Here is a 14,777-nt window from a genome sequence, read left to right as displayed (position 1 = left end):
AGTGAGGGGCAGAGACACAGAGAGACTGACAGTGAGGGACAGAGACACAGAGACTGACAGTGAGGGACAGAGACACAGAGAGACTGACAGTGAGGGACAGAGAGAGACACAGAGAGACTGACAGTGAGGGACAGAGAGAGACACACAGAGACTGACAGTGAGGGACAGACAGAGACACAGAGAGACTGACAGTGAGGGACAGAGAGAGACACAGAGAGACTGACAGTGAGGGACAGAGACACAGAGAGACTGACAGTGAGGGACAGAGAGAGACACAGAGAGACTGACAGTGAGGGACAGAGACACAGAGAGACTGACAGTGAGGGACAGAGAGAGACACAGAGAGACTGACAGTGAGGGACAGAGACACAGAGACTGACAGTGAGGGACAGAGAGAGACACAGAGAGACTGACAGTGAGGGACAGACAGAGACACAGAGAGACTGACAGTGAGGGACAGAGAGAGACACAGAGAGACTGACAGTGAGGGACAGAGACACAGAGACTGACAGTGAGGGACAGAGAGAGACACAGAGAGACTGACAGTGAGGGACAGAGAGAGACACAGAGAGACTGACAGTGAGGGACAGAGACACAGAGAGACTGACAGTGAGGGACAGAGAGAGACACAGAGAGACTGACAGTGAGGGACAGACAGAGACACAGAGAGACTGACAGTGAGGGACAGAGACACAGAGAGACTGACAGTGAGGGACAGACAGAGACACAGAGAGACTGACAGTGAGGGACAGACAGAGACACAGAGACTGACAGTGAGGGACAGAGACACAGAGAGACTGACAGTGAGGGACAGACAGAGACACAGAGAGACTGACAGTGAGGGACAGAGAGAGACACAGAGAGACTGACAGTGAGGGACAGAGACACAGAGACTGACAGTGAGGGACAGAGACACAGAGAGACTGACAGTGAGGGACAGAGAGAGACACAGAGAGACTGACAGTGAGGGACAGAGAGAGACACACAGAGACTGACAGTGAGGGACAGACAGAGACACAGAGAGACTGACAGTGAGGGACAGAGAGAGACACAGAGAGACTGACAGTGAGGGACAGAGACACAGAGAGACTGACAGTGAGGGACAGAGAGAGACACAGAGAGACTGACAGTGAGGGACAGAGACACAGAGAGACTGACAGTGAGGGACAGAGAGAGACACAGAGAGACTGACAGTGAGGGACAGAGACACAGAGACTGACAGTGAGGGACAGAGAGAGACACAGAGAGACTGACAGTGAGGGACAGACAGAGACACAGAGAGACTGACAGTGAGGGACAGAGAGAGACACAGAGAGACTGACAGTGAGGGACAGAGACACAGAGACTGACAGTGAGGGACAGAGAGAGACACAGAGAGACTGACAGTGAGGGACAGAGACACAGAGAGACTGACAGTGAGGGACAGACAGAGACACAGAGAGACTGACAGTGAGGGACAGAGAGAGACACAGAGAGACTGACAGTGAGGGACAGACAGAGACACAGAGAGACTGACAGTGAGGGACAGAGACACAGAGAGACTGACAGTGAGGGACAGACAGAGACACAGAGAGACTGACAGTGAGGGACAGAGACACAGAGAGACTGACAGTGAGGGACAGACAGAGACACAGAGAGACTGACAGTGAGGGACAGACAGAGACACAGAGACTGACAGTGAGGGACAGAGACACAGAGAGACTGACAGTGAGGGACAGACAGAGACACAGAGAGACTGACAGTGAGGGGCAGAGACACAGAGAGACTGACAGTGGGGGACAGAGACACGGAGAGACTGACAGTGAGAGACAGACAGAGACACAGAGAGACTGACAGTGAGGGACAGAGACACAGAGAGACTGACAGTGAGGGACAGACAGAGACACAGAGAGACTGACAGTGAGGGACAGAGACACACAGAGACTGACAGTGAGGGACAGACCGAGACACAGAGACTGACAGTGAGGGACAGAGACACAGAGAGACTGACAGTGAGGGACAAACACACAGAGACTGACAGTGAGGGACAGACAGAGACACAGAGACTGACAGTGAGGGACAGACAGAGACACAGAGAGACTGACAGTGAGGGACAGACAGAGACACAGAGAGACTGACAGTGAGGGACAGACAGAGACACACAGAGACTGACAGTGAGGGACAGAGACACAGAGACTGACAGTGAGGGACAGAGAGAGACACAGAGAGACTGACAGTGAGGGACAGAAAGAGACACAGAGAGACTGACAGTGAGGGACAGCGACACAGAGAGACTGACAGTGAGGGACAGAGACACAGAGACTGACAGTGAGGGACAGAGACACAGAGAGAATGACAGTGAGGGACAGACAGAGACACAGAGAGACTGACAGTGAGGGACAGAGACACAGAGAGACTGACAGTGAGGGACAGACAGAGACACAGAGAGACTGACAGTGAGGGACAGAGACACAGAGAGACTGACAGTGAGGGACAGACAGAGACACAGAGACTGACAGTGAGGTACAGACAGAGACTCAGAGACTGACAGTGAGGGACAGAGACACAGAGAGACTGACAGTGAGGGACAGACAGAGACACAGAGACTGACAGTGAGGGACAGACAGAGACACAGAGAGACTGACAGTGAGGGACAGAGACACAGAGAGACTGACAGTGAGGGACAGACAGAGACACAGAGAGACTGACAGTGAGGGACAGACAGAGACACAGAGAGACTGACAGTGAGGGACAGAGACACAGAGAGACTGACAGTGAGGGACAGACAGAGACACAGAGAGACTGACAGTGAGGGACAGAGACACAGAGAGACTGACAGTGAGGGACAGACAGAGACACAGAGACTGACAGTGAGGGACAGACAGAGACACAGAGACTGACAGTGAGGGACAGAGACACAGAGAGACTGACAGTGAGGGACAGACAGAGACACAGAGAGACTGACAGTGAGGGACAGAGACACAGAGACTGACAGTGAGGGACAGAGACACAGAGAGACTGACAGTGAGGGACAGAGACACAGAGACTGACAGTGAGGGACAGAGACACGGAGAGACTGACAGTGAGGGACAGAGACACAGAGACTGACAGTGAGGGACAGAGACACAGAGAGACTGACAGTGAGGGACAGAGAGAGACACAGAGAGACTGACAGTGAGGGACAGAGACACAGAGAGACTGACAGTGAGGGACAGACAGAGACACAGAGAGACTGACAGTGAGGGACAGAGACACAGAGAGACTGACAGTGAGGGACAGACAGAGACACAGAGACTGACAGTGAGGGACAGAGACACAGAGAGACTGACAGTGAGGGACAGACAGAGACACAGAGAGACTGACAGTGAGGGACAGAGACACAGAGACTGACAGTGAGGGACAGACAGAGACACAGAGAGACTGACAGTGAAGAACAGAGATACAGAGACTGACAGTGAGGGACAGACAGAGACACAGAGAGACTGACAGTGAGGGACAGAGACACAGAGAGACTGACAGTGAGGGACAGACAGAGACACAGAGACTGACAGTGAGGGACAGAGACACAGAGAGACTGACAGTGAGGGACAGACAGAGACACAGAGAGACTGACAGTGAGGGACAGAGACACAGAGAGACTGACAGTGAGGGACAGACAGAGACACAGAGAGACTGACAGTGAGGGACAGAGACACAGAGAGACTGACAGTGAGGGACAGACAGAGACACAGAGACTGACAGTGAGGGACAGAGACACAGAGACTGACAATGAGGGACAGACAGAGACACAGAGAGACTGACAGTGAGGGACAGACAGAGACACAGAGAGACTGACAGTGAGGGACAGAGACACAGAGAGACTGACAGTGAGGGACAGACAGAGACACAGAGACTGACAGTGAGGGACAGAGACACAGAGACTGACAGTGAGGGACAGACAGAGACACAGAGAGACTGACAGTGAGGGACAGACAGAGACACAGAGAGACTGACAGTGAGGGACAGAGACACAGAGAGACTGACAGTGAGGGACAGACAGAGACACAGAGAGACTAACAGTGAGGGACAGAGACACACAGAGACTGACAGTGAGGGACAGAGAGAGACACAGAGACTGACAGTGAGGGACAGAGACACAGAGAGACTGACAGTGAGGGACAGAGACACAGAGACTGACAGTGAGGGACAGACAGAGACACAGAGAGACTGACAGTGAGGGACAGACAGAGACACAGAGACTGACAGTGAGGGACAGAGAGAGACACAGAGAGACTGACAGTGAGGGACAGAGACACAGAGACTGACAGTGAGGGACAGAGAGAGACACAGAGAGACTGACAGTGAGGGACAGAGAGAGACACAGAGACTGACAGTGAGGGACAGACAGAGACACAGAGACTGACAGTGAGGGACAGAGAGAGACACAGAGAGACTGACAGTGAGGGACAGAGACACAGAGACTGACAGTGAGGGACAGACAGAGACACAGAGACTGACAGTGAGGGACAGAGAGAGACACAGAGAGACTGACAGTGAGGGACAGAGAGAGACACAGAGACTGACAGTGAGGGACAGAGAGAGACACAGAGAGACTTGACAGTGAGGGACAGAGACACAGAGACTGACAGTGAGGGACAGACAGAGACACAGAGACTGACAGTGAGGGACAGAGAGAGACACAGAGAGACTGACAGTGAGGGACAGAGAGAGACACAGAGACTCACAGTGAGGGACAGACAGAGACACAGAGACTGACAGTGAGGGACAGAGAGAGACACAGAGAGACTGACAGTGAGGGACAGAGAGAGACACAGAGACTGACAGTGAGGGACAGAGAGAGACACAGAGAGACTGACAGTGAGGGACAGAGAGAGACACAGAGACTGACAGTGAGGGACAGAGAGAGACACAGAGAGACTGACAGTGAGGGACAGAGAGAGACACAGAGACTGACAGTGAGGGACAGAGAGAGACACAGAGAGACTGACAGTGAGGGACAGAGAGAGACACAGAGAGACTGACAGTGAGGGACAGAGAGAGACACAGAGACTGACAGTGAGGGACAGAGAGATACACAGAGAGACTGACAGTGAGGGACAGAGAGAGACACAGAGACTGACAGTGAGGGACAGAGAGAGACAAAGAGAGACTGACAGTGAGGGACAGAGAGAGACACAGAGACTGACAGTGAGGGACAGAGAGAGACACAGAGAGACTGACAGTGAGGGACAGAGACACAGAGACTGACAGTGAGGGACAGACAGAGACACAGAGAGACTGACAGTGAGGGACAGAGAGAGACACAGAGACTGACAGTGAGGGACAGAGAGAGACACAGAGAGACTGACAGTGAGGGACAGAGAGAGACACAGAGAGACTGACCGTGAGGGACAGACAGAGACACAGAGAGACTGACAGTGAGGGACAGAGAGAGACACAGAGACTGACAGTGAGGGACAGACAGAGACACAGAGAGACTGACAGTGAGGGACAGAGAGAGACACAGAGAGACTGTCAGTGAGGGACAGACAGAGACACAGAGAGACTGACAGTGAGGGACAGAGAGAGACACAGAGAGACTGACAGTGAGGGACAGACAGAGACACAGAGACTGACAGTGAGGGACAGAGACACAGAGAGACTGACAGTGAGGGACAGAGACACAGAGACTGACAGTGAGGGACAGAGACACAGAGACTGACAGTGAGGGACAGACAGAGACACAGAGAGACTGACAGTGAGGGACAGAGACACAGAGAGACTGACAGTGAGGGACAGACAGAGACACAGAGAGACTGACAGTGAGGGACAGACAGAGACACAGAGACTGACAGTGAGGGACAGAGAGAGACACAGAGACTGACAGTGAGGGACAGAGACACAGAGAGACTGTCAGTGAGGGACAGAGACACAGAGACTGACAGTGAGGGACAGAGACACAGAGAGACTGACAGTGAGGGACAGAGAGAGACACAGAGAGACTGACAGTGAGGGACAGCGACACAGAGAGACTGACAGTGAGGGACAGAGAGAGATACAGAGAGACTGACAGTGAGGGACAGAGAGAGACACAGAGAGACTGACAGTGAGGGACAGAGACACAGAGACTGACAGTGAGGGACAGAGAGAGACACAGAGAGACTGACAGTGAGGGACAGAGACACAGAGACTGACAGTGAGGGACAGACAGAGACACAGAGAGACTGACAGTGAGGGACAGAGACACAGAGACTGACAGTGAGGGACAGACAGAGACACAGAGAGACTGACAGTGAGGGACAGAGACACAGAGACTGACAGTGAGGGACAGAGAGAGACACAGAGAGACTGACAGTGAGGGACAGACAGAGACACAGAGAGACTGACAGTGAGGGACAGAGACACAGAGAGACTGACAGAGAGGGACAGAGAGAGACACAGAGAGACTGACAGTGAGGGACAGAGACACAGAGACTGACAGTGAGGGACAGAGAGAGACACAGAGAGACTGACAGTGAGGGACAGAGAGAGACACAGAGACTGACAGTGAGGGACAGAGAGAGACACAGAGAGACTGACAGTGAGGGACAGAGACACAGAGACTGACAGTGAGGGACAGACAGAGACACAGAGAGACTGACAGTGAGGGACAGAGACACAGAGACTGACAGTGAGGGGCAGAGACACAGAGTGACTGACAGTGAGGGACAGAGACACAGAGACTGACAGTGAGGGACAGAGACACAGAGAGACTGACAGTGAGGGACAGAGAGAGACACAGAGACTGACAGTGAGGGACAGAGAGAGACACAGAGAGACTGACAGTGAGGGACAGAGAGAGACACACAGAGACTGACAGTCAGGGACAGACAGAGACACAGAGAGACTGACCGTGAGGGACAGAGAGAGACACAGAGAGACTGACAGTGAGGGACAGAGACACAGAGAGACTGACAGTGAGGGACAGAGAGAGACACAGAGAGACTGACAGTGAGGGACAAAGACACAGAGACTGACAGTGAGGGACAGAGAGAGACACAGAGAGACTGACAGTGAGGGACAGACAGAGACACAGAGAGACTGACAGTGAGGGACAGAGAGAGACACAGAGAGACTGACAGTGAGGGACAGAGACACAGAGACTGACAGTGAGGGACAGAGAGAGACACAGAGAGACTGACAGTGAGGGACAGAGAGAGACACAGAGAGACTGACAGTGAGGGACAGAGACACAGAGAGACTGACAGTGAGGGACAGACAGAGACACAGAGAGACTGACAGTGAGGGACAGAGAGAGACACAGAGAGACTGACAGTGAGCGACAGACAGAGACACAGAGAGACTGACAGTGAGGGACAGAGACACAGAGAGACTGACAGTGAGGGACAGACAGAGACACAGAGAGACTGACAGTGAGGGACAGAGACACAGAGAGACTGACAGTGAGGGACAGACAGAGACACAGAGAGACTGACAGTGAGGGACAGAGACACAGAGAGACTGACAGTGAGGGACAGACAGAGACACAGAGACTGACAGTGAGGTACAGACAGAGACACAGAGACTGACAGTGAGGGACAGAGACACAGAGAGACTGACAGTGAGGGACAGACAGAGACACAGAGAGACTGACAGTGAGGGACAGACAGAGACACAGAGACTGACAGTGAGGGACAGACAGAGACACAGAGAGACTGACAGTGAGGGACAGAGACACAGAGAGACTGACAGTGAGGGACAGATAGAGACACAGAGAGACTGACAGTGAGGGACAGAGACACAGAGAGACTGACAGTGAGGGACAGACAGAGACACAGAGAGACTGACAGTGAGGGACAGAGACACAGAGAGACTGACAGTGAGGGACAGACAGAGACACAGAGAGACTGACAGTGAGGGACAGAGTCACAGAGAGACTGACAGTGAGGGACAGACAGAGACACAGAGACTGACAGTGAGGGACAGACAGAGACACAGAGACTGACAGTGAGGGACAGAGACACAGAGAGACTGACAGTGAGGGACAGACAGAGACACAGAGAGACTGACAGTGAGGGACAGAGACACAGAGAGACTGACAGTGAGGGACAGACAGAGACACAGAGAGACTGACCGTGAGGGACAGAGACACAGAGACTGACAGTGAGGGACAGAGACACAGAGAGACTGACAGTGAGGGACAGAGACACAGAGACTGACAGTGAGGGACAGAGACACGGAGAGACTGACAGTGAGGGACAGAGACACAGAGACTGACAGTGAGGGACAGAGACACAGAGAGACTGACAGTGAGGGACAGAGAGAGACACAGAGAGACTGACAGTGAGGGACAGAGACACAGAGAGACTGACAGTGAGGGACAGACAGAGACACAGAGAGACTGACAGTGAGGGACAGAGACACAGAGAGACTGACAGTGAGGGACAGAGAGAGACACAGAGACTGACAGTGAGGGACAGAGACACAGAGAGACTGACAGTGAGGGACAGACAGAGACACACAGAGACTGACAGTGAGGGACAGAGACACAGAGAGAATGACAGTGAGGGACAGACAGAGACACAGAGAGACTGACAGTGAGGGACAGAGACACAGAGACTGACAGTGAGGGACAGAGACACAGAGACTGACAGTGAGGGACAGACAGAGACACAGAGAGACTGACAGTGAGGGACAGAGACACAGAGACTGACAGTGAGGGACAGACAGAGACACAGAGACTGACAGTGAGGGACAGAGACACAGAGAGACTGACAGTGAGGGACAGACAGAGACACAGAGACTGACAGTGAGGGACAGAGACACAGAGAGACTGACAGTGAGGGACAGACAGAGACACAGAGAGACTGACAGTGAGGGACAGACAGAGACACACAGAGACTGACAGTGAGGGACAGAGACACAGAGAGACTGACAGTGAGGGACAGACAGAGACACACAGAGACTGACAGTGAGGGACAGAGACACAGAGAGACTGACAGTGAGAGACAGACAGAGACACAGAGAGACTGACAGTGAGGGACAGAGACACAGAGAGACTGACAGTGAGGGACAGACAGAGACACACAGAGACTGACAGTGAGGGACAGAGACACAGAGAGACTGACAGTGAGGGACAGAGACACAGAGACTGACAGTGAGGGACAGACAGAGACACAGAGATACTGACAGTGAGGGACAGAGACACAGAGAGACTGACAGTGAGGGACAGACAGAGAGACAGAGAGACTGACAGTGAGGGACAGAGACACAGAGAGACTGACAGTGAGGGACAGAGAGAGACACAGAGAGACTGACAGTGAGGGACAGACAGAGACACAGAGAGACTGACAGTGAGGGACAGAGAGACAGAGAGACTGACAGTGAGGGACAGAGAGAGACACAGAGAGACTGACAGTGAGGGACAGAGACACAGAGACACAGAGAGACTGACAGTGAGGGACAGAGACACAGAGAGACTGACAGTGAGGGACAGACAGAGACACAGAGAGACTGACAGTGAGGGACAGAGACACAGAGAGACTGACAGTGAGGGACAGACAGAGACACACAGAGACTGACAGTGAGGGACAGAGACACAGAGAGACTGACAGTGAGAGACAGACAGAGACACAGAGAGACTGACAGTGAGGGACAGAGACACAGAGAGACTGACAGTGAGGGACAGACAGAGACACACAGAGACTGACAGTGAGGGACAGAGACACAGAGAGACTGACAGTGAGAGACAGACAGAGACACAGAGACTGACAGTGAGAGACAGACAGAGACACACAGAGACTGACAGTGAGGGACAGAGACACAGAGAGACTGACAGTGAGAGACAGACAGAGACACAGAGACTGACAGTGAGGGACAGAGACACGGAGAGACTGACAGTGAGGGACAGAGACACAGAGACTGACAGTGAGGGACAGACAGAGACACAGAGAGACTGACAGTGAGGGACAGAGACACAGAGAGACTGACAGTGAGGGATAGACAGAGACACAGAGACTGACAGTGAGGGACAGAGACACAGAGAGACTGACAGTGAGGGACCGAGAGAGACACAGAGAGACTGACAGTGAGGGACAGAGACACACAGAGACTGACAGTGAGGGACAGAGACACAGAGAGACTGACAGTGAGGGACAGAGACACAGAGACTGACAGTGAGGGACAGACAGAGACACAGAGAGACTGACAGTGAGGGACAGAGACACAGAGAGACTGACAGTGAGGGACAGACAGAGACACAGAGAGACTGACAGTGAGGGACAGACAGAGACACAGAGACTGACAGTGAGGGACAGAGAGAGACACAGAGAGACTGACAGTGAGGGACAGACAGAGACACAGAGAGACTGACAGTGAGGGACAGAGAGAGACACAGAGAGACTGACAGTGAGGGACAGAGACACAGACACTGACAGTGAGGGACAGACAGAGACACAGAGATACTGACAGTGAGGGACAGAGACACAGAGAGACTGACAGTGAGGGACAGACAGAGAGACAGAGAGACTGACAGTGAGGGACAGAGACACAGAGAGACTGACAGTGAGGGACAGAGAGAGACACAGAGAGACTGACAGTGAGGGACAGACAGAGACACAGAGAGACTGACAGTGAGGGACAGAGAGACAGAGAGACTGACAGTGAGGGACAGAGAGAGACACAGAGAGACTGACAGTGAGGGACAGAGACACAGAGACACAGAGAGACTGACAGTGAGGGACAGAGACACAGAGAGACTGACAGTGAGGGACAGACAGAGACACAGAGAGACTGACAGTGAGGGACAGAGACACAGAGACTGTCAGTGAGGGACAGACAGAGACACAGAGAGACTTACAGTGAGGGACAGACAGAGACACAGAGACTGTCAGTGAGGGACAGACAGAGACACAGAGAGACTGACAGTGAGGGACAGACAGAGACACAGAGACTGTCAGTGAGGGACAGACAGAGACACGGAGAGACTGACAGTGAGGGACAGAGACACAGAGAGACTGACAGTGAGAGACAGACAGAGACACAGAGAGACTGACAGTGAGGGACAGACAGAGACACAGAGACTGACAGTGAGGGACAGACAGAGACACAGAGAGACTGACAGTGAGGGACAGACAGAGACACAGAGAGACTGACAGTGAGGGACAGAGACACAGAGACTGACAGTGAGGGACAGACAGAGACACAGAGAGACTGACAGTGAGGGACAGACAGAGACACAGAGAGACTGACAGTGAGGGACAGAGACACAGAGAGACTGACAGTGAGGGACAGACAGAGACACAGAGAGACTGACAGTGAGGGACAGAGACACAGAGACTGACAGTGAGGGACAGACAGAGACACAGAGTGACTGACAGTGAGGGACAGAGACACAGAGAGACTGACAGTGAGGGACAGACAGAGACACAGAGAGACTGACAGTGAGGGGCAGAGACACAGAGACTGACAGTGAGGGACAGACAGAGACACAGAGAGACTGACAGTGAGGGGCAGAGACACAGAGAGACTGACAGTGAGGGACAGAGACACAGAGACTGACAGTGAGGGACAGACAGAGACACAGAGACTGACAGTGAGGGACAGACAGAGACACAGAGAGACTGACAGTGAGGGACAGAGACACAGAGAGACTGACAGTGAGGGACAGACAGAGACACAGAGACTGACAGTGAGGGACAGAGACACAGAGAGACTGACAGTGAGAGACAGAGACACAGAGACTGACAGTGTGGGACAGAGACACAGAGAGACTGACAGTGAGGGACAGAGACACAGAGACTGTCAGTGAGGGACAGAAAGAGACACAGAGAGACTGACAGTGAGGGACAGAGACACAGAGACTGAAAGTGAGGGACAGAGACACAGAGAGACTGACAGTGAGGGACAGACAGAGTCATAGAGAGACTGACAGTGAGGGACAGAGACACAGAGAGACTGACAGTGAGGGACAGACAGAGACACAGAGAGACTGACAGTGAGGGGCAGAGACACAGAGAGACTGACAGTGAGAGACAGACAGAGACACAGAGAGACTGACAGTGAGGGACAGACAGAGACACAGAGAGACTGACAGTGAGGGACAGACAGAGACACAGAGACTGACAGTGAGGGACAGAGACACGGAGAGACTGACAGTGAGGGACAGAGACACAGAGAGACTGACAGTGAGGGACAGAGAGAGACACAGAGAGACTGACAGTGAGGGACAGACAGAGACACAGAGAGACTGACAGTGAGGGACAGAGACACAGAGACTGACAGTGAGGGACAGACAGAGACACAGAGAGACTCACAGTGAGGGACAGAGAGAGACACAGAGAGACTGACAGTGAGGGGCAGAGACACAGAGAGACTGACAGTGAGGGACAGAGACACAGAGACTGACAGTGAGGGACAGACAGAGACACAGAGACTGACAGTGAGGGACAGAGACACAGAGACTGACAGTGAGGGACAGACAGAGACACAGAGACTGACAGTGAGGGACAGACAGAGACACAGAGACTGACAGTGAGGGACAGAGACACAGAGAGACTGACAGTGAGGGACAGACAGAGACACAGAGACTGACAGTGAGGGACAGAGACACAGAGAGACTGACAGTGAGGGACAGACAGAGACACAGAGAGACTGACAGTGAGGGACAGACAGAGACACACAGAGACTGACAGTGAGGGACAGACAGAGACACAGAGACTGACAGTGAGGGACAGAGACACAGAGAGACTGACAGTGAGGGATAGACAGAGACACAGAGAGACTGACAGTGAGGGACAGACAGAGAGACAGAGAGACTGACAGTGAGGGACAGAGACACAGAGAGACTGACAGTGAGGGACAGAGAGAGACACAGAGAGACTGACAGTGAGGGACAGAGACACAGAGAGACTGACAGAGAGACAGAGAGACTGACAGTGAGGGACAGAGAGAGACACAGAGAGACTGACAGTGAGGGACAGAGACACAGAGACACAGAGAGACTGACAGTGAGGGACAGAGACACAGAGAGACTGACAGTGAGGGACAGACAGAGACACAGAGAGACTGACAGTGAGGGACAGAGACACAGAGACTGTCAGTGAGGGACAGACAGAGACACAGAGAGACTTACAGTGAGGGACAGACAGAGACACAGAGACTGTCAGTGAGGGACAGACAGAGACACAGAGAGACTGACAGTGAGGGACAGACAGAGACACAGAGACTGTCAGTGAGGGACAGACAGAGACACGGAGAGACTGACAGTGAGGGACAGAGACACAGAGAGACTGACAGTGAGAGACAGACAGAGACACAGAGAGACTGACAGTGAGGGACAGACAGAGACACAGAGACTGACAGTGAGGGACAGACAGAGACACAGAGAGACTGACAGTGAGGGACAGACAGAGACACAGAGAGACTGACAGTGAGGGACAGAGACACAGAGACTGACAGTGAGGGACAGACAGAGACACAGAGAGACTGACAGTGAGGGACAGACAGAGACACAGAGAGACTGACAGTGAGGGACAGAGACACAGAGAGACTGACAGTGAGGGACAGACAGAGACACAGAGAGACTGACAGTGAGGGACAGAGACACAGAGACTGACAGTGAGGGACAGACAGAGACACAGAGAGACTGACAGTGAGGGACAGAGACACAGAGAGACTGACAGTGAGGGACAGACAGAGACACAGAGAGACTGACAGTGAGGGGCAGAGACACAGAGACTGACAGTGAGGGACAGACAGAGACACAGAGAGACTGACAGTGAGGGGCAGAGACACAGAGAGACTGACAGTGAGGGACAGAGACACAGAGACTGACAGTGAGGGACAGACAGAGACACAGAGACTGACAGTGAGGGACAGACAGAGACACAGAGAGACTGACAGTGAGGGACAGAGACACAGAGAGACTGACAGTGAGGGACAGACAGAGACACAGAGACTGACAGTGAGGGACAGAGACACAGAGAGACTGACAGTGAGAGACAGAGACACAGAGACTGACAGTGTGGGACAGAGACACAGAGAGACTGACAGTGAGGGACAGAGACACAGAGACTGTCAGTGAGGGACAGAAAGAGACACAGAGAGACTGACAGTGAGGGACAGAGACACAGAGACTGAAAGTGAGGGACAGAGACACAGAGAGACTGACAGTGAGGGACAGACAGAGTCATAGAGAGACTGACAGTGAGGGACAGAGACACAGAGAGACTGACAGTGAGGGACAGACAGAGACACAGAGAGACTGACAGTGAGGGACAGAGACACAGAGAGACTGACAGTGAGAGACAGACAGAGACACAGAGAGACTGACAGTGAGGGACAGACAGAGACACAGAGACTGACAGTGAGGGACAGAGACACGGAGAGACTGACAGTGAGGGACAGAGACACAGAGAGACTGACAGTGAGGGACAGAGAGAGACACAGAGAGACTGACAGTGAGGGACAGACAGAGACACAGAGAGACTGACAGTGAGGGACAGAGACACAGAGACTGACAGTGAGGGACAGACAGAGACACAGAGAGACTCACAGTGAGGGACAGAGAGAGACACAGAGAGACTGACAGTGAGGGGCAGAGACACAGAGAGACTGACAGTGAGGGACAGAGACACAGAGACTGACAGTGAGGGACAGACAGAGACACAGAGACTGACAGTGAGGGACAGAGACACAGAGACTGACAGTGAGGGACAGACAGAGACACAGAGACTGACAGTGAGGGACAGAGACACAGAGAGACTGACAGTGAGGGACAGACAGAGACACAGAGACTGACAGTGAGGGACAGAGACACAGAGAGACTGACAGTGAGGGAC

At 53.0% G+C, this 14,777-nt stretch overlaps 1 protein-coding gene across 1 annotated transcript in view; it reads left to right on the top strand.

Moving 5' to 3' along the window:
* LOC140472560 (high affinity nerve growth factor receptor-like) overlaps positions 1 to 14,777 on the top strand; it is an 87,385-nt gene that overhangs the window by 24,524 nt on the left and 48,084 nt on the right. The window lies entirely within an intron of this gene.

The sequence above is a fragment of the Chiloscyllium punctatum genome, unplaced genomic scaffold (genome assembly GCF_047496795.1).
Source record: "Chiloscyllium punctatum isolate Juve2018m unplaced genomic scaffold, sChiPun1.3 scaffold_366, whole genome shotgun sequence".
Lineage (NCBI taxonomy): Eukaryota > Metazoa > Chordata > Chondrichthyes > Orectolobiformes > Hemiscylliidae > Chiloscyllium > Chiloscyllium punctatum.
The sequence above is the reverse complement of the archived record's forward strand: the minus strand, read 5'-3'. Positions and strand labels throughout refer to the sequence as shown.